Source organism: Mirounga angustirostris, unplaced genomic scaffold, assembly GCF_029215605.1.
Source record: "Mirounga angustirostris isolate CCGP_5_RB_7025 unplaced genomic scaffold, mMirAng1.0.hap1 SCAF_13, whole genome shotgun sequence".
NCBI lineage: Eukaryota > Metazoa > Chordata > Mammalia > Carnivora > Phocidae > Mirounga > Mirounga angustirostris.
In genome coordinates, this window is record NW_026991721.1 from 72986567 (window position 1) to 73007201 (window position 20635).

A 20635-nucleotide genomic window follows, 5' to 3' on the forward strand; every position below is an offset into this window, starting at 1 on the left:
TAATGTCTCCTCCGTCTTTCCCTTCCCCGACCCCCTCCCAGACTCCTTCATTCCGGTGCTGCGTGGACGGAAAGCCCCGGGTAGCCGACACCACGTCCCCGGCTAGCGAGAGAGAGCGTAGAGAAGGATTACACCAAACTGTTTAAAGCCAACGGCGCCTGCTTCCTCTCTCCTGAGCTAGACCCAACAAGCCTAGAGAGCTGGGCTACGGAAAAACTAGTGTTTTCATTTAATTGGATATGAAGAAAGAACAAATATGTACGGGGGCAACCACGATCTTTATAAAGGTACCATTGCTGCAAAAATATTAGTCTTCAAAGCAAAGGTTGTATTCGTATTGTTTGTTAAAACTTCTATTTTTTAAAAAAGCCTAAGTTCTAGTGGGAGGGGAGATGTCACTATTTAGAGATTCATTTATCAACCCGATTATGAGCGTTTAGAACGGTGGGCCCAACTGCCAGAAGCACGAGATGCAGTTATAAGATGGCTACTCAAGCGTTAGGTGAACTTTTAATAAGACAACGAACGGGGGGAAAAATCACCTATCGTCCTTCCTCCCTTTCCCAAAAGGCACTGGGAGCAGGGATCTTGTTTTTTCAGTCCCTCTCGGAATCTCATCACGTGGTCTTTGGCCACAGTAGATGCTCAATAAATATTTATTAAACAAATGAAAATTCAGCTCCTCCAACTTGGTTTCAAATGTAAAGAGCTCATAAAGTTGAACATTAAAAAGCTTTATTTTCAGAACTCTTTCTTTGAAACTTATAAAAAAATTTTTTTTTTTTTTTTAGAAAAGTAGAAAGAGCCCCTTCCCTTATAAAGTTCAAAAGGAAGATCTTAATTTTTCTTATGGAAGGTATTTCTCCCCTAGTTTTGTACATCTCAGTAAAGGACACTACCATGTACGAGTTATTAAACCAAAACCTCAAGGCTCCTAATTAAATTCCTTTTTCTTTACTCTTCACATTTAGTTTATTTGCAAGACTTGCCAATTTTACTTTCAAAATAATACCCTAAATTTCATTCCACTGCCACTACCCTAGTTCAAGCCACCAGGATTTTTCACCTGCATTGTAATTGCTCCCTAATGGATCTTCCTGCTTCCACTTTGGCCCTACATACAGTTAATTTTGCATACAGCAATGAGAGTGATCTTTGAAAATTATGAATCGGGGAGTGTTACTCTCCTGCATAAAAACCCACTGCACTTAGAATAAAAGTCAAATTCCTTAATGTGACCTGAGACCCCATGGGGTCTGGTTCCTGCCTATCTCCCTGACTTCGCTTTTAATCAGACACTCTCTTACATATTAAACTCTAGCCACAGCCAGCAGGGCATTTCTGTTTCACAAACAAGGATAAGATTCCTTTGCACCAGGTTATCTCTGTTTCCTGTGCCTCAAGATAACTGTGTTAACCTCCTTTAAGCCTCACTCAGCTCAAATGTCACTGCATCAGTGAAGCTTTCCCTGACATCTTCATTTTCTCCCCCACACCCTGCCGTGCAAATACCATCGTGTCGCCCTGTTTTATTTTTTGTAGTACTGAACTCTACCAAATTTATTCTGTTTATTGTTTCTTGCCTGAGAGACAGCACAGAAGTCATTCAGAGAAAGGGATCTATAGCCTGTCTTGGTGCTAAATTCCAGGTGTGCCTTTTCCTGGCTGTTGAACCTTGCCCTAAAGGGAAAGTTATTTTTCCTTTTTGTGCCCTCAAGTGTCCATTGCATAAAATGGGGATAATTCTAGTCTTCACCTCTTATTGTTTTGATAAGGCTTAAATGAACGAATACTTGTAAAGTGTTTAAGACAGTCTCAGCAAACAGTAGTTGCTAAATTAATGTTAGCTATTAATATTATTAATATTATTTTTATTATTATTGTCTATCTTCCTGTATTAGAACGTAAGTTCCAGGAAAGCAGGAACCTTGTCTCTCTTGTTCACTGGTGTATCCTCTGCATATAGAACAGTGCCTGGCACATAATAGGTGCTGAGTAAGTATTTGTTGAATGAATGAATGGCTGATACACTGAGGTGGAGGAATGAAGTAACAATGGCAAGGTGGGGACAGAATTATAGAAAATACCCCTGGTTTTGATGTTCCAACTGCCCTTATCAGCCCTGAGTCAGTCACCCTGATTCATTTAGCTCTTAGCCCACCACCTAATCTTTGGATCACCATGATTAAATAATCACCCCTGTAATTTTATTAACACCAACATACAATATGATCAGCCTACAAAATGAAAAGCTTTGACTTAAATGGTCTGAAAGTATTAACTAGAAAACAAACGAAAAAGTTTTTCCTTAAGTGATTTTAAAGTACTAATAAATGAAACGAAAAGCTTTTGACTTAAATGGTTTGAAAAGATTAGCAAAAGAAACTAAAAGTTTGCTAAAAACTTAAAATTCACCTTATCTGCTATCTTTGCTGGCACAAATCTGCAACGATAGGATTTCCCACATTCCCCTCTTTCTTCAAATCTACACACCTCTTCCCACCTCTTTTCCCTTCTCATCCTCTTCCTAAGGAGTGGATGATCTTCTGACTTCTCTGGGAAAATAAAAGCTCTTAAATAAGGATTTCTCATGTGCCTTCAGCAGATCTAGCAAGCTGCCTGTGACTGTGGCCATACCCTCAGCTTTTCTATGGGTTGGTAGAGATGAGGTGACCTAAGTCCTCTCCCTTGTGGTCTGGGTCCCAATCCCCCCAACCTTCTTAGTAACTGGCATCCTGCTATATATCCTATATCTCATAATCTATGAATCCATCCCTTCTAGATCGCTCTTAACAGGTTTTGGATATGATGTAATATATCTTAACCTTAAAAAATGCTCCTTCATTTTAATATGACAAAGGTAGGATTTTAATTCAATGTGAAAAGGATGTTTTATATAATAACTATGTTTGCAAAATCGACTATTCTTGTAGCACCATATAGGAGTTCCAGCTTCAAAGCTTCCACCGCTAGCTGAGTTAAATATCCAAAAGGAAAAAAGAAACCTTAAAATCTAAGAGGAAAACTTAAGAGACTAGTTGTACAACCTAGAGTTTGTAAAGATCCTTTGAGCAAGGCAGAACACCTAAGAGCTATAAAGGAAGAAATTGTAAAAATTTATCTTTACAAAATTTTAATTTTATTGCCAAAGATGCTCAAAACAAAGTCAAAAGATAAATGCTAGATGAACAGGTAAATTTTGTAATGCCTATAACATATAAAAGGTTACTACTACGCATAACAAAATACAAACAACCCAATAAAAAAAAAATGGCACAGAATATAAACCAGCCATTCAGAGAAAGCAATTCCAAAGATCCAAAGAAACAATAAATATAAAATACATGCAACCTCCCTATTAGGAAAATGAAAGTAAACCAATAATGAATTACTGCATTATAGTATCAGATCGGCAATAATTTTTTAAAATTATCAATACAGTTGGATGGGATTGGGAGAAAAGGGGATCTAGTTAGACAATAGGCATTGGCTCCCTGTTTCTCTCACAGTAAAAATAAAAAGTGCTCACAATGACCTACAAGACTCTCCCCTACCTAATTTATTTCCTTTCTTGCTCATGCCTTCCTGGTGTTATTTGATCATAGCTCTTGCCTTAGGGCCCTTGCATTAGCTATTTCCTTGGCCAAGAGCACTCTTACTTGTCTTATTCAGGTCTATGTTTAAATGAGGTCACCCAACCGTGACAGCCCTGTTTAAAATTGCAACCATCCTCCCTTTTGGTCCCCCAATATCTGTAGTCCTTATCTCCCTTATTCTGCTATGCTTTTCTTTTTTACATAGCATGTATCATCTTCCATGATCCTGTATAATTTAGTTATGTGTATTATTTCTTTATCTACCTATTCCATGTAGGATATAAATTCTACAAGGGCAGAATCTTTGTTTATATCAGTGATGTCAGCCAAGCACCTAAAACTGTCTGGCACCAAGAGGTACACACAGTTTTTTTCCAAATGAGTAAATGAATGAATGGATAAATGGATGAATGAGTGAGTGAGTGAATGAATGATTTTTAAGAGGAAAAAGAATCACATTTTGATGTAAAAAGTTGTTGCTTTAATCTCTTTTATATTTTAAAGGAGAAAAAAGTAATTTACATTCTGCTAGTCTGAAATCCAGGTTTGACATGAAGATACGCCAAGACCCAGAAAGATGATTTCTTTTCAGGAAAGAATCACTAAATGAAGTCACTAAGTGATGTCATGTGACTATCAGGCTTTATATGTTTCATCAAAATTCTAATTTGGCCAGCCCCACCCCCAGTCCAGTCACAACTCTAATCCAACCTCCCTCTTCTTTCAGTTGAATCATTTTCCCCAATTCCAGTAAACCCTCTCATTTACAAAGTTTCCAACCCACAAACTGAAAATTTTGCTTGAAAATGTTTCTTTGAGGCTTTTAATAAGAAAATGAAGAAAAAAAACCCCAATGGTCACAAGTCAGAAATCACATTTAAAAATAAACATAAATAATGGCATCTGTTTAAAATTTTTAACCTGAAAATGACCAATTTTCTAAGATAAAAAACTGAAACTTTGTTTTGACAAGAATAGGGGAACAAAGTAGCTTGCCTTACATCAACAAAATCCTGGTTTGAAATGAAGATGCTCCGGGGCCCAGAGAGATGATTTTCTGGAGACAGCTTCAGAATGAAATTTGCTGATGGTCCAGACTAGCTTACTGGATAATAACCTAATTTAACCACCTCTTACATAATCTGAGCACATGGCTACCTCATTAATTGGCCAGCCCATAATTACCAAGACAGTTAAAAATGAACATATTAAAAAACAGTTAAAACTAAGCAACTAAAATGGGGGAAAATAAAGAGACAAGCATACCAGGCAAATTCTAAGTAATGCCAACAAAAAACTATGTAGCGACATGAATTATCAAAAGGATTCTTTAAATAGAATAGCATTAACAAGGACATGAATAGGGCCATCTTATGGAGTCATAAAGAAAAATTCAGTAGGAAAATATTACAGTCATGAAAATGTATGCAACTAACTACATAGTCTGGAAAAATATAAAGCAAAAATAAAGAATTAAAAGGAAAAACTGACATCCACAATTATAATGGGAATTTTTTTAATGTAAATTTTTCTCAGATTGATAGATAAAGCAGACAACAACATTGATGCATTGTGTGCATAGATAAATATCCTTATTGCATTTATATATGCATATATATTTGTATATTGCATTTATAGGTATAGAAAAATCCTTTAAAACAAGAGAATACACATCATTTTTAATAAACATTGAGATCTACAAAATTTAATCAAATATAATGCCCCCAAATAAGTTTCAGTAAATGCTTATGTATATATTTCTAAATGATAATATTTAGTCTTGCCAATTTTTGAGCTTTATATAAATGTTCAAAATGTTTATATAAATGAATCATGTATATTGTGTAGCTGTAGTATACTATGTAGAATTTTATTGTGTAAAGATACACAATATATGTTATTTATTCTAATAATTATGTTTTCCAGTATGGGTATTACAAATAATGCCACTATGAACATACTTATGAATGTGCAGAGATGCGTGTGTGCACATTTCATTTATATATATCCCATCAGCAAGATGAGAGTTCTCGTTCTGTAGTCTCACCACACTTGATATTGTCCAACTTTTCAATTGTAGTTCACCTGGTGGATGATAGTAATCTCTTATTGAGGTCTGAATTTGCATTTTCTTGATTACTAATCACCTTACATATGTTTAATGTCCATTTGGATTTCTTTTGTGAAGTATCTATTCAAGTCTTCTTTCTCTTGGTTTCTCTGAGCTCTTAATACCTTCGGCACCAGTTCTGTCACTTGTTTGTGCCACGTGTATATTTTCCATTTCTTGGCTCCTCCTTTTGGCATATTTTGATATACAAAAAGTCTTTAATATTTGGGTAGTTCAATTGATCAGTCTTTTCCTTTCTGCTTGGTGCATGCTATTTATTGATTGAGAAATTCTTCCTGACTTTGCAGTTGTATAGATATTCTTGGATATTATTTTCTGTAAGTCTTGTAGTTATATCTTTCACAGTTGCACCAGGAATTCATTTTTCTGCATAGTGTGATAGAGGGGGCTTGAAATCTGGTAAAGCAAGTCTTCTAGTTTTGCCCCTCTCTTAGGAGCGCTTTACTATTCTTGGCCCTTTGTGCCTCAATATAAAATGTAAAATGTTATGTTCTACAAAAATACTTTTGGGATTTTGATTAGAATAACATTGAGTCTATTGATCAATATAAGAAGAACTGACAATACAATATTGAATAATCTTTAAATCTATTAATAGATTGTCTTTCCATTTATTTAGGTCTACTTTAATTGCCTCTAAGTAAATTTATATTATTGTCTTTACAGAAGACTTGCAAGATTTTGTCTGCTTTAGCCTTAGGTGCCACTTAATTTTTAATACTATTGTAAATGGCCTCTTTCTTAAATTTTGACTGTCTAATTGTTTGGTGCTGGTATATATAAGTCATTTTTTACATATCACTTTTAAATTCAGAGACCTTGCTAAGCCCTCTTACTAATTAAAATAGCTTCTTTATAGATCTTTTGGATTTTTCACATATGCAGTGATATCTGGGAATAATGACAGCTTTGTTTCTTCCTTTCCAATCTTTCCCCTCCCCTCTCTTTTTTTTCTTTGCTGTCTTATGTTGGATAGGACATCCAGGGCAATGTTGAATAGAGAAATCACAGGCATCTTTGTCTTTTTCCTGAGCAGAAAGGAAAAGCTTTAACTTTTCATTATTATGTATGATATTTCCTGAAGGTTTGGGGTAGATGCACTATATTCGATAAAATTTCCCTAAAATTTTTAGTTTGCTAAATGGATGGTGAATTTTATCAAACACTTTTCTACATCTAGCGAGGTTCTCTTTTAGTCTGTTAGTGTGTTATGTATTAATTTATATGCTTAACTGTCAACCTTTCATTCTTGAAATAAACCCTTCTTGATCATGATGAATATATTGCAGGAATCAGTTTACTCAAATTCTCTTTAGGACTTTTGCATCTATGTTCTTAAGTGAGATTAGCCCATTATGTTCCTTTATCATAGTGTCCTCATTGGAGACTTGTATTATAAAATTTGTATCATAAAATGTGTTGGAAAATATTCTTTTTCTGTTCTCTGGGAAAATTTGTCTAAAGTTGGCATTATTTCTTCTTTGAATGTTTGGTAGAATTTGCTGGTTAGGTCATCTGGGCTTAGAATTTTCTTTGTGAAGACAGTTTTGAGTACTGTTTCACTTTTCTTGATGGTCATAGAGGTCCTCAGTGTCCTATTTCTTCTTGTGTCCATTTTGTTATTATGTTTTTCTAAGAATTTGTTTCATCTGAATTTTAAAATACATTGATTGGCTTAAAGTTGTTTATACTATCTTTTTTTTTTTTAATGTCTACAGCAGTTATAGTAATGATCTTTTTATGTTTTCTGATGTTGGTTATTTGTGCCTTCTATTTTTGGTCTTTACTGTTTTCACCAGAGGTTTGTCAATTTTATTCGACTTTTCAAAAAACCAACTTTTGGTTTTGTTCATCCTATTTTATATTGGTTTTATATTTCATCAATTTCTGGTTGTATTTTAGTTATTTTCTTTTTTCTACTTTTTTCCTAACTTTCTGAGATGGAATTTTTCAGACTTCTTTTGTTTCCTTTCTTAGATATTTATTTAAGTCTATAAATCTTCTTTTTAATACCTTTTACTAGCATCCCACAAGATTCGAAATGTAGAATACCCATAAAGTATTTCCTAATTTCCATTTTTATTTCTTTCTGACTAAAGGTTTGTGTAGAAATTTATTTTTAATTTTATAAAAGTGAGGGTTTTCTAGGTTTTTTAATATTAATTTCTAACTTTATTGTTTCTAATTATGTCCTGCCTGCTTTTAGCCCTTTGACATTTGTTAGAACTTGTTTTATGGCCACAGTTTTATGGTCAGTTTTGTAAAGTTGCCATAGTGCTTGAAAAAAAATTACATTTTGTTGTTTGGGAGTATAAAGTTCAATATATATCCATTGGGTCAATTTTTAGATTGCATTGTTCTAATATTTTATATTGCATTGTTCAAATATTCAAATACTTGGTCAATTAGTAGAGTCCTGGTTTATGTCTATCTTCCTTGGGTCCCTGTCATTCTCAAAAGTGTGTCAGATTAGGTGATAAATGATATGGTGTAATTTAAAGTTTAGAACCACTCTTAATAAAATCTGAAATGAATGTAGAATTTCTACTAAATCAGTAAATATTCAATATTTTACTAGAGATCATATCTAATTATATAAGAGTTCCATTCCTGCCCAGCTCAAAAAAAAAAAAAAAAAAAAAAAAAAAGAAAGAAAGAAAGAAAGAAAGAAAGAAAGAAAAAAGCTATGACTACTGGAAAAGAAGAGAAATAATTTTTGTATTTTTTTTCAGAAAACATGATCATCTGTATGGAAATATGGAAAACTGTAGAATCAGTGGTCAGGCTAGTATAACTAATAGGAAAAAGAGGTAAAAGTTTGAAAAGATATATAGATAAAAAATAATGAAAATTAATAGAAAAAAGTGTCATCACAATACACTCAAAAAATTAAGACGGCCCTAAGAATATATCTAAGGCAACAGATACATTACCTTTATGGATAAAATTCTGAAACTTTTTTGAAATACACACAGAATCTGAATAAATGGAGTAATACCAGTTAGTGAATGGGAATGCCCAATATGGGAGCTATGTATACTCCAAATTTTTCTTTAACTCATATAATTTCGATTCAAATCAACAGGATTTTTGTGGAAACTGAAAAATGTGTCCTAAAATTAATACTGAAATTTAACTCTATTAATCTACCCAAATTAATTCTGGAAACCACATAGGGACTTGCCTTACCAATTATCAATACTAAGTATAAAGCTATTGTAATTGAAACAGTATAGACTCAGCACAGAAATGGGCCAATCAGTGGACTTGAATGGAGAGTTTAGAGAGATCCATGCTTATATTGGAACTTGGCATATGAGAGTGGAGGATTCCAACTCAATGGGGAAAATGGTGGTAGACAATTAGATTTCAAAAAAAAAAAAAAAAAAAAATCCCAAACAACAATATATATCCCTAGCTCCCAACAGCAATGACACAACATTCTAAATAAATGAAACAGATAAAGATGAAACACAAAGAAAACAAAAGAAAATTAAATCTTAGTGACTTAAAGGAACAGTGGGTTACTTAAACAGGGCATAAGGAAACAAATCATAATGGAAAAGATTAACAAGTTTGATTACATATAATTTTTCAGAATAACTAAAAAGACTCCATAAACAGATTTAAATAGAGATGGTAGGATGAGGTAGGATACTTATAACAATACAATCGACATAGAATTAGTATCACAGACATTTAAAGAATTCTTACAAATCAGTAGAAAAAAACAGTGATTGAAAAAATGAGCAAAGGATATAACTGGTAATTCATAAAACTGAAACCCACAGAAGGTCAATAATCAATGAAAAAGCATGTCACCTCATCAGGAAACAAGCCACACTATACTATAAAAGGGAATATATTATTTTGCCAATCAAATAGTTAGCTAAAAACTCAACATTATCAAGTGCATCTGAGGGTATGAAGAAAGAAATTCTCCTACTCTGCTAGTGCATGTGTTAATTAGGAAAATCACTAGATAAAGCAACTTGACCATGCCTAATAAAATACAAAATGTAGTTTCTTTATCACCTAAGAATATGTGCCCTAGGTAAATTCTCACAAGAACACATGTAAAAGGTTTTTAGTGCAGCATTGTTTATAATAATAATAAAAAAAAAACACTGGAAGTAATCTAAATACCCACTAATAGAGAAATGCATTAAATATATTCTTATGACAGACTATATATATATGTATTTTTGTATATATGAATTGAGACAACGTTGAATTTAAAAATTGAAAAAAATTAGCATATTATGAAATCATATAAAATAAAAATAGCAGATACACAATACTTCATATTATTAGTTGATACACAACACATACACACATAGAAATGCAAAGACATCTACCAATCAAAAATGCACCAAATTCATAATAGTTGTTGTTTATGGGGCCGGAGAGGAAAAGGAGATTAGGATTTGGGGTTTACATTATCTGAAACATTTATTTCTTCTATTTAAAAGTACTTGAAGCAGGAACAAGGCCCTTCAGGATGTCTGTTCTCACTACTTCTATTCAACATATACTGAAGATTCTAATCATGGCAGTTAGGCAGAAAAAAAAAAAAAGGCATCCAAATTGGAAAGGTAGATTATCTTTATTGACAGATGGCATGACTTTATATAGAGAAAATCTTAAGGAACCACGAAAGGACTACTAGAACTGATAAGTTCAGCAAGATTTCAGGATACAAGACCATTATATAGAAATTAGTCGATTTCTGTACACAGGCAATGAGCAATCTGAATTGAAAATGAAATTAAGAAAACAATTCCGTTTGCATCAAAAAGAATGAAATGCTTAGGAATAAATTTAACAAAAGAAGTGCAAGACTTCTACATTGGAAACTACAAAATGTTAAAGAAGAGCTAAATAAATGGAAAGACATTCCATATTCATGGATCAGAAGACTTAATTTTGTTAAGATGGCAGTACTCGCCAAATTGATCTATGGGTCCTGTGCAATCCTATTATAATTCCTTCTGGCTCCCCCCTCCCCTGAAACTAAAAGTTGATCCTAAAGTTGATATATAAACACAAAGGACCTGAAATCGCCAAAATGATCTTGGAACAAAAAATTTGGAGGACTCACACTTACTGATTTTAAAACTTACTACAAAGCTGCTATAATTAAGACATTGGTATGAGTGTGTATTAACACACACAATTAAATGGAATGGAATTGAGAGCCTGAAATAAACCCTTACATATATGGCCAGTTGATTTCAACAAAGGTTTCAAGACAATTCAACAGTGAAAGAATAGTTTTTTCAACAAATGTTGCTGGAACAATGGATATCCACATACAAAAGAATGAGTTTGGATTCCAACCTCACACCATATACAAAAATTAAGTCAAAATTGATCATAGACCTAAATGTAAGCAAAAACTATAGAAGACTTAGAAGAAAACAAGAATATATCTGCATGACCTTGGGCTAGGCAATGATTTCCTAACTACAACAGCAAAGGCACAAGCAATAGACAAGATAAGTTGCACTTCATCAAAATTCAAAACTTGTCCACTTCAAAAGACATAAGAAAGTGAAATGATAATGACAGACTGGGAGAAAATATTTGCCAATGATATACTCAACAAGGGACTTAGAACCAGGACATACGAAGACCTCTTGCAACTCCATAGTAAGAAGACAACTCAAAAAATGAGCAAAGAATTTGAATAGAAATTTCTTCAGTAAAGATATATGAATGGCAATGAACATAGGAAAAAATGCTCAGCATCAAATTAGAAATTAAGGAAAGACAAAACCACAAGATACTTCATACCAACTAGAAGTACTATTAAAAAAAAAAGACAATAACAAGTGTTGGTGAGAATGTTGAGACATAAGGATGCTCCTATATTGCTGGTGGAGATTTAAAATGTTGCAGGCACTTTGGAAAACAGTGTAACAGTTTCTCAAAACATTAAACATAAGAGTTACCATATGATCCAGCACTTCCACCCCTAGGTATCTACACAAGAAAAATAAAAACATGTCCACACATAGACTTGTACATGAATGTTCATAACAGCGTTATTCATAATGCCCAAAAGATGAAGACAACCTAAATGTTATCAGCGGATGAATGGATAACTAAATGTGGTATATTCATAACAATGGAATATTATTCAACCATAAAAAGAAACAAAATACTGATACATGTTAGCAACAGGGATGAACCTCAAAACCTGCTGAGTGAAACAAGCCCGACACAAAAAACTTCGTATGGTCCTATTTATATGAAATATCCAAAATAGGCAAGTCTATAGACAAATTAGTGGTTGCCTGGATCTGGGGGTGGAAATGGGTTGTGACTGAAAATGGGCATGAGGTTTCTTTTTGGAGTGATGGAAATGTTCTAAAACTAGATTATGGTGATGGTTGCACAGCTTTGTAAATACACCAAAAATTATTGAATTGTACACTTAACATGGGTGAAATCTTTGTTCTGTAAATTATATCTCAATAAAGCTGTTTTTTAAAAAGCCACTTGAAGCAAATATGACAAAATACTAAGAATGTCAATTGTGACTCTTTGGAATGCAGATTTTTCTTATTTATGCAGTTTTCTCTGTTATTTAATTGTTTCTCAAAAACAGAAAATTAAGACACCATAAATTCCTGAGCCCCAATTTCAAATGAAATAGATACATAAATTTAAAGTTTTTTCATTATATTCTTACCTCCAGGTATTGACAGTTGCCCCCATCCCCAAAGGAAATGACTGAATCCTCGTCAGAGCATTCTCAGTGAAGCTTACCAGTCATACATAGCAAATGCAACTCTTCAGTGCTGACTCTTAAACATAAGCCAAGAATAACTATGAGGAAAGCACTTAACATGAAAGACAGAAACCAAACATCCTGGAAGGGTGAATTCAGGGGAAACATACAATGTAGAAAGCAAATGAAACTTTTTAAAGATCCCTATAATTAATACTTCTAGAGAGAGAAGAGAAAGTCTACAGCCATGGAAAATATCAGAAACCCATAGTAAAATGAATATTCAGAGAGCAAAAAAGAATTTCTGGATATTAAAAATAATTGCTAAAAGATTTGGAAAGTAAAATATAACAAAAACACAAAAAGATGGAAAATAGGAGAACAAAGATAAGAAAATTAGAGGATCAGTCCAAGAGGTTTGATAACCAACTAATTGTATTTCCAGAGAGAGAGAATGAAAATATAGTGGGAAGGAATATATTAAAGAAATGGTTATAAGAAAGTTTCACAGCAACGAAGAACATGAGTTTCTGTATCAGGAGCTAGCTAGCTCAATAGTTGACAAAAAAAAAAAAAAAAGACTTACAAATCATATTGTAATCAAATCTCTGAAAATAAAGAGCAAAGGAATATCCTAAAAGTGTCAAGAGAGTAAAAACAGGTCGCACAAAAAGGATCAGAAAGCACATTGGTTTTGGATTTCTAGAAGCTAGAACTCAATGGAACAATTTCATCTTCAGAATCCTGAAAGAAAAAAGTAAGGTATGCAAACTTTAGTAGACAGTTGTTATATTTGTGACCAACTTTGAATTCCCTTTCTAGATTTGGAGAAATGCCCATATTAGGACCCCTGCCTTGCCAAGGTTGAAGCCAGAACTCAATTATCCAGCATCTGTTTCAGCAAAGACCTAGACATATGACCTAGGCTCTTCCCATCAAAGACCTCAATTTGAAGAAATGTGAGAAAGTCGATTTTGCACAGGATCTGTTCCTGGAGTAGGTGGTGAGAGACCGTGAGCTTTCAGAGGCAGCAGCACTATAGGCTGTAGTTGGTAAAGGTCCATTGCTCATGGTCTTTAGTACCTCGGAGCAAAAACAGTATAGGAATACCTTAATATAGATTGTTGGATAATTTGAGTTTTGTTCCTAGAAGCACAGTCTCCAAAACCTATTCTCTGGTCCTTCTGGAGATTGTGTGAGCTACTTAGTAATTTCTAACGTAACCTCCAAGGATGCTCCTGGTGGGTATGCCCCACCAACACGAGGGAGTAAACCAGGAAAGAAGACTGAGATGGGAGGAACCAGGGATCTAACATAATAGGGAAGGAGAATCCCCAGGATTATGATAAATAGAAACCCCAGGCTGCAGACTATGCATGCAGTGGTCTAAAGACTAAGCGGTCCATATTCAAGTAAGCATATGGAGGGCTCCAGGAAGAATATTTCTGAAGAGAGAAATCTGACTTAGTACCTGATGTGTTTTATGTATTTAGAAGATATTTATACTACTGGAAATGAATTTGGGAATGAATAAATAGGTATAAAACCAAGCAAATGAAACAATGAGACAATTATTGACTCCCCAATAAATAAAATTACGTGGAAATGCAATCATAGTGTAGTACATGACTCAGCTGTAACTAGTTTTGCTTGGTAAAAATACAGACTTGATTTAGCCAACAAAAATTGATATAGCTATACAAGAGGATGGGGTAAGGTAGGTATGTGTTGGGATGGAGCATAAGAGAATTAAATCTACATCTTTTATAGTATGACTGTCTACGATATCTAAAACTGAAAAGTCTAGAAATATTGGAAAAAGAAAACACAAGAAACAGCTAAAATATTTAAATAGTGATTGTTTTGGGGCAGTGGGAATGAAGGAGAGGAAGTGTACTGCTCAGGTTCTTTAGGTGCATAATATAGAATTCAGTCTAGTTTAAGGCAAAGGTTATTTTTTTCCCCAAACATTAAGTGGTTTAGAATCTTGGGGAAAGTCCAAGAACTAGACTTATATGCTACTCAAGAAATGTATTTAGGGGTGCCTGAGTGGCTCAGTCGGTTAAGCCTCTGACTCTTGGCTTCAGCTCAGGTCATGATCTCACAGTCATGAAATTGAGTCCCCTGTTGGGCTCCATGCTCAGCGCAGGGTCTGCTTGAGATTCTCTCTCCCTCTCCCTACCTCTCCCACTTGTTCTGTCTCTCAAAAAAAAAAAAAAAAGTTTTTAAAATTTGTTGGCAGTTCAAAGAAGCATGTTTGCCTCAAAACTCCATAGAGTGGCTATGTCTTGGAGATGTGGCGTTCAAAAAAGACTTCTGGCTCCTGCCCGTCTACATTGTTAGATAGCACTGCGACTGCCACGGTGTCCATGTAACAGAGGAAAGTAAACAGAAGATACTCTAAGGAAGTTAATATTCTCATGCTCAACTTATGTCACAATGATATCATAATGTGACTTTTTTTCATAATGTGACATTTAAGTTGATGTAAATGCCAAGTCCTCCCCCCAAATAAAATAAAGTCCAAGTCCCAATCTGTCACAATTTAATCTATGCTGTTCATGCCTGACACTTCCTACCATGTGTCTTCTCTATATCCAAGCTCCTGATATTCCTAAATAGGACATAGACACCAAATATTGGCATTTGAGGCACAAAGTGTACAGGAAAATTCACCTTCTTATCTTCTCTTTTCCATGCACTTTATCAAGAAGAGAATGTTGAAATTTGTGGGGCAGAAACATACAAATATCTTGAAAGAGAAGCAAGCACATCTCATGGAAGAGATTTATTACTTTAGACAAGTACTCATTAGAGGTGAAAGCTAACTGTCAAGTAAAACATTCTGGAGAGCTCCCACTTCAACAGTTTGTATTAAACACCAAATAAATGGCCCAGACATATAGTTGGTGGGGAGGCGTAGGGTTGGTGCGGAAGGATCTCTCAAGGAAGAGGTTTGTCTGGAAGGCAGGAGTAACTTAGAGAAGTGAGGGAGGAGGAGCATAGAGGGACAATGACAAAGAATGTGACTGAGCCCAGGGTTTGGGTTAGGGATATTGAGGGATATATTTGGGGAAACGGAAAGATATAAAGATAGTGGTTTAAGTGCGATCATTTACCTTGCTCCCTCCAAAACTCCAACGAAGTAACAGTAACAGGATTTTTGGTTTACAAAATAATTTACAGAGAAAATGGTAAAGGAGATAACATAGTAGCAAAATTTAAAAACAGAGACAAGTAGAAACTGATTTATCAAACCCTGTGAAGTTGAATCCTAAATTGGCAGTGAGGAAAACCAAGAAGCAATGCAATTGTCTCTACAGAACCGAAAAGGCTTAGGATTTCTTGAAAGTCTGTCTAAGAAGCAGTTAGAGCCTCAGATCCCCTCCCTTCCTAAACTGCTCCACTCTTACCCTAATGGGAGACTAAGCTTCATTTTCTAGACTAAGTGAAAAAGATGGTCTCTGGATTGGACATTTTGAGCATCCGCTGAGTGTGGTTGTCACAGAGAAAACAAGCTGACTTAGTGAACTTTACAAGTTGGATATTAGAAATTTCAGAACCCTTTTTCCATGTGGTAGGGAAGCCAGGCCTGTCCCCTCCAAGAGGAAAATTGGAAGATCCATCACTGTTGACTATGACCAGCCCCCCACCCAGATACCAGCATCAGAGGCTCACCCAAGAAACAGCCCAGACAGATCTTCAGATAGGGAAACAATCACCATGCACCCTGAGCTTCTAAACAGTTTTTTTGTGTTATATTCCCCTATGAGCCAACTACTACGGATCACCAAACATTTGAGGAAAGCCTTAAACCTGAAAGATAGAAACTGAAACAAAAAAAAATTAATAAAAGGAAATTTCAAAGAAACAGACCATGCAGGGGGGAAAAAACCTTCCAAAGCCATTGACATTTTAATATTTTCAAAGAGATAGAAGAAATGCACCCATGAAATAAGAACAGGATAATAAGACACAAAAAGGGGGGTAAAAAAGGAAGCTACATACACACAAAAAAGAGATAAAAAAATGACCTGTTGGAAATTAAAATTTTGAGAGATTTGGAAAGGACAACAGAAGGAGTTTGGGAAGGTAAAGATAAGGACTTTTTCAGAAGAGAGAGCATAGTGATAAAAAGACAGAAAACTAGGAAAAGAAAGGTTACAAAAATTAAAGGTCCAATCCATGAGGTCTGATATCCAAATAACAGAGGTCATGTACAGAGGAAAAAAGTAGAGGAAGTCATCAAAGAAATAACTTAAAATTTTTCCTTAAACCAGGGGTGCCTGGGTGGCTCAGTCGTTAAGCGTCTGCCTTCGGCTCAGGTCATGATCCCAGGGTCCTGGGATCAAGCCCTGCATCGGGCTCTCTGCTCGGCGGAAAGCCTGCTTCTCCCTCTCCCACTCCCCCTGCTTGTGTTCTCTCTGTCGAATAAATAAATAAAATCTTAAAAAAAAAATTTCCCTTAAACCAAAGAACCTGAATTTTGAGATTGAAAAAAAATTAAGACCAGTAGAATAAAGAAAAGCTCCTGTAAACTTGAGAAAAAGAGAGAAAACACACAATAAACAGGGCATATTTAAAGGACCAGTATCAGATTTACATCTGCCTTATTCCTCACACCAACCCTACAAAACAATAAAACAACTTAATATAACAGATTTTTAAAAAGCACAGAATTAAAGGTATAATTCAAATCAGAGTTAGAGGTACAATTAACATATAAAAAAAGATAATACTTATCTGCCTCTGGATGAGGAAGTAACTTTCTAAACAGATGTGAAAGACATTACAAAGCAAAAGATAGACTCAACAACATAAAACACTGAAATATATGTCAAAAGTACTTCAGATGAAATAAAATTAAAGAAGTATAAAGAAATGGAAAACTGGGAAAAACCTATGAACATATCTAACAGGGTTTAATATGTAAAATTTTCATATAAGCAATAGGTAAAATGTTCATATAGGCAGATGAGAAAAAACACTTGGACCCTATTAGAGAAAAATGGGCAAAGGATATGAACCGATTCATATGATGAAATGCAAACGGCTCATAGTCATGAAAGAAAAAAAATCAACCTTCACATTACTCCAAGAAATGTAAATTAGAACTTGGGCTACGTTTTTTCACGTACCAAATTAGTAGTTTCTTTTCCCTTTTATTTCCCCCAAAGTAAAGTTGCTCAGTGGTGAGGATGTGAAATGATGCATTCTTTCTGAAGAGTTTTGGAAATATGTGTTAAGGACCTTAAGGTATTTAAATACTACAATGCCACGTACCTAAGGAATTTCATTAATTTAACCAATATTTTACTGTATATACTGTTGAAGGTACTGAAATATAGGATACATATTTATAAGTAATTATTGTTAGGAAAGTGAAAACAAAGTTAACTCCAATAATAGGGAGAAAGTTGAGTCACTTATAAAACAGAATTTATTTAGCCATCAAATTCCATGGTTATAAATTATTTTCATTGAATGGTAGGTAGATTTTCTAACTCAAAAAGAAATTTTTATTAAACACAGAACTTAGATATTATCAGCAGAAACAGTGGCTAATGTCTGAGGCAGACAGTGACTAGGATAACTGTATTGCAGAAATAAAGACATATAGGGAGGGCTGCCTGGGTGGCTCAGTCGGTTAAGCATTGGATTCTTGATCTCAGCTCAGGTCTTGATCTCAGGGTCCTGAGTTCAAACCCAGCATGGAGCCTACATTAAAAATAAATAAATAAAATAAAGAAATCTAAAGGAGGAAATTAGTTTTAGGAGAAAGATGATCAATTTGTACTAAAGAAGTTGATTTCCAAGGGCTCAGTGGGCTGTCCCAAGATAAAGAAGACAAACAAGGTTAGGAGTTAGGTCAGTATTATATAAAATGATGACAACAAAAACCTTTGAAGAGAGAGAGTGCAATACTAAGGAAAGCATGAACATAAATGGGAAATTTAAAGAGAGAAAGAAATACAGAGTTAAGAGAGTTGAGCTTTGAGGTAAGTTTGCATTCGTGTAGTAGAAAGAGGAAGCAGGTAGAAAGAGAAGAACCAGGATGAAGAGGAATAGCAGCTTCTGAGAGGTCAGAGTTTTAGGAGGAAGGAAGATGAAGGTGCTCCATGAATCAATGATGTGTTGAGATAAAGCATAATCCCTGGTGCAGCCTTTGGGAGGAAGCAATCTGATGATTTACAGAGATCAATATCAGTGGGGGAGAGGGGGTAGAATCAGAGGAGGAGAGAGAAAGATAAGGGAATGGGTTTGTGAACAAAGACTATTTTTAAGCTTTTGACAGATTAGGCACTGAAAGGAAAGTGAGAGAAAGGACAGTAGCTTAAATTAGGAAAGAGATGGATGACTGATGATTTAAGAAAGACAAAGATGATAGTGATTATTGGATTGACTGTTCTGGAACAAGTGAGAGGTGTTGATTTAAGGAGTTTAAATGCAATTAGCCATGGAAAGGAGTATATCCTCTTAAGAAAGGAGCACAGGAAGGAAGATGGGAGGAGGAGAGAGGCTGCAAGTATATACCAAATGGCCTCACTTGATTATTTCTTTAAGAAATTTTTGGAGTGCAAAAAAAATTTTTTTTGGAGTGCACACTATATAAAGTACCAAGAAAGATTTCAAGACATCAAAGAATGCCCAACTTAAAAAAAATCTGTTTCAAGCATCCCATTCTCTTTCTAGCTTACATTTCCTAGTGCTCTAACAAGATTATTTGAGAAATTCAGCCCACAAATCGAATCCCATTTCATTCTCCATTACCACCCACATGCTCTCATTTCTTGTTTAAACCCAGGATAGATTTAATAGCCCATGATTACAATCACTCTCTTGTACCTCCACCTAACCCATCAGTGTCCCTCTTTGCTTGAGATATACTTGCCTGGAAAAACACTAACCCTGATGGAACCTTACTATTTGCTTTCTCCCTATCTTTTGAATGCCCCTTCTTCATGGGGAAGATTTTTGTCATGCTGGATAGGCGGCCACCAGTTGTACAAGGCTTGGGGACAAATACCTCAAAGTTATACAGTATGAGTTAAGGAAACACATCCAGAACAAGGCACACACAGCCTCCCTGTTTCTTTAGCATCTCCACAGAGAGGCATCTCATGTTCAGGAAGCATGCTGGATACAACTTTGGTTTTGTTCTTGTGAAGGGGCTCCTTCCCCCATTGCGCTTCCTTCACAGAGGGCTTCAATGACAACAACTTTATCAGGAGAGATACATAGAGACTGCTTGGTGAATCAAGCTGCCTAGATGTCATACCAGTCATTTACAATATTTTCTGGGCCCTGCACTTAAGGAGGCAGCTGGGGACCTTGAGTCCTTTTGGATGGTATAGTCCTCCAGCCATGGGAAGAGCAATTCCCATCCAGCTAGGGGAAGAGGTCTGGGCTAGCCTATGGTTCACGCATTCTAGGGTGAACATCTGGGGTCATTTTTGGACATTGCTTCTCCTTTATAACCTTCAATCCCCAAGACTCTTGAGTGCTCATCAGTTATATCTGGAATAGGAAGAGAGAGATGTTATTTGACTTCCACCCAATTACCTTTAGAGTCTAAATTAATTACATTTGTCCTGCTCCCTCAAGGATGAGCCAGATTGTCATCTACTCCCCTCACCTGAATTTATTAGCAACAAGTTCTATAGAGACCTAGAGATTGTTTCAGCAGCTGTAAACCCTTTTTTTGTCCTTTGACACGAAAGTTGGAAAAGGAGAGGAGTGTATTGATCCTCCTTATTCCACCTCTGCAGATTTCTTTAGTGCCTTAGGGTCCATTGAAAGCAGAGGTGCTAAGAGCTACCATCGCTGATTCAAAGTGCCCCTGCCATTGGCATTTGAGTCTGCAGCAAACATTTGGTACACTTTTACAAAAGCCACCAGGTCACAGAGAGTAAGGCCGTCCTGGGCTATTTTTGCCTCAGACCCCAGACCCAAAGGAAAAAGAATTTGTGTTTAATAAAGAAGCCAAACTGTGGTGACCTCCCTGGGGGATGGGGATGGTAGAGGATTGGGCCCTAGCCCTCTTCCTCTTGTCTGAATGGACCTAGAATAAGGTGGAGGGACCTTTGGTGCCAAGACTCTTGGGAACCATGGAAGATGTGGATGGTTTCTATTATTTTGAGCAGTGGCAGGTAAGGTGATCGCTTGTAGCCT

The 20635-nt window shown here is 35.4% G+C and overlaps 1 protein-coding gene across 2 annotated transcripts in view; it reads left to right on the plus strand.

Moving 5' to 3' along the window:
* Positions 1 to 20635, plus strand: part of KDM4D (lysine demethylase 4D) — a 34545-nt gene continuing 13910 nt past the window's right edge. Inside the window, exons 1-2 of one of the 2 annotated variants that reach the window (XM_064577171.1) lie at positions 1 to 287; positions 1902 to 1995. The gene's annotated coding sequence lies outside the window, so the exon portion shown is untranslated. The remainder of the gene's footprint in view (positions 288 to 1901; positions 1996 to 20635) is intronic. The other variant, XM_064577172.1, reaches the window with a different exon arrangement.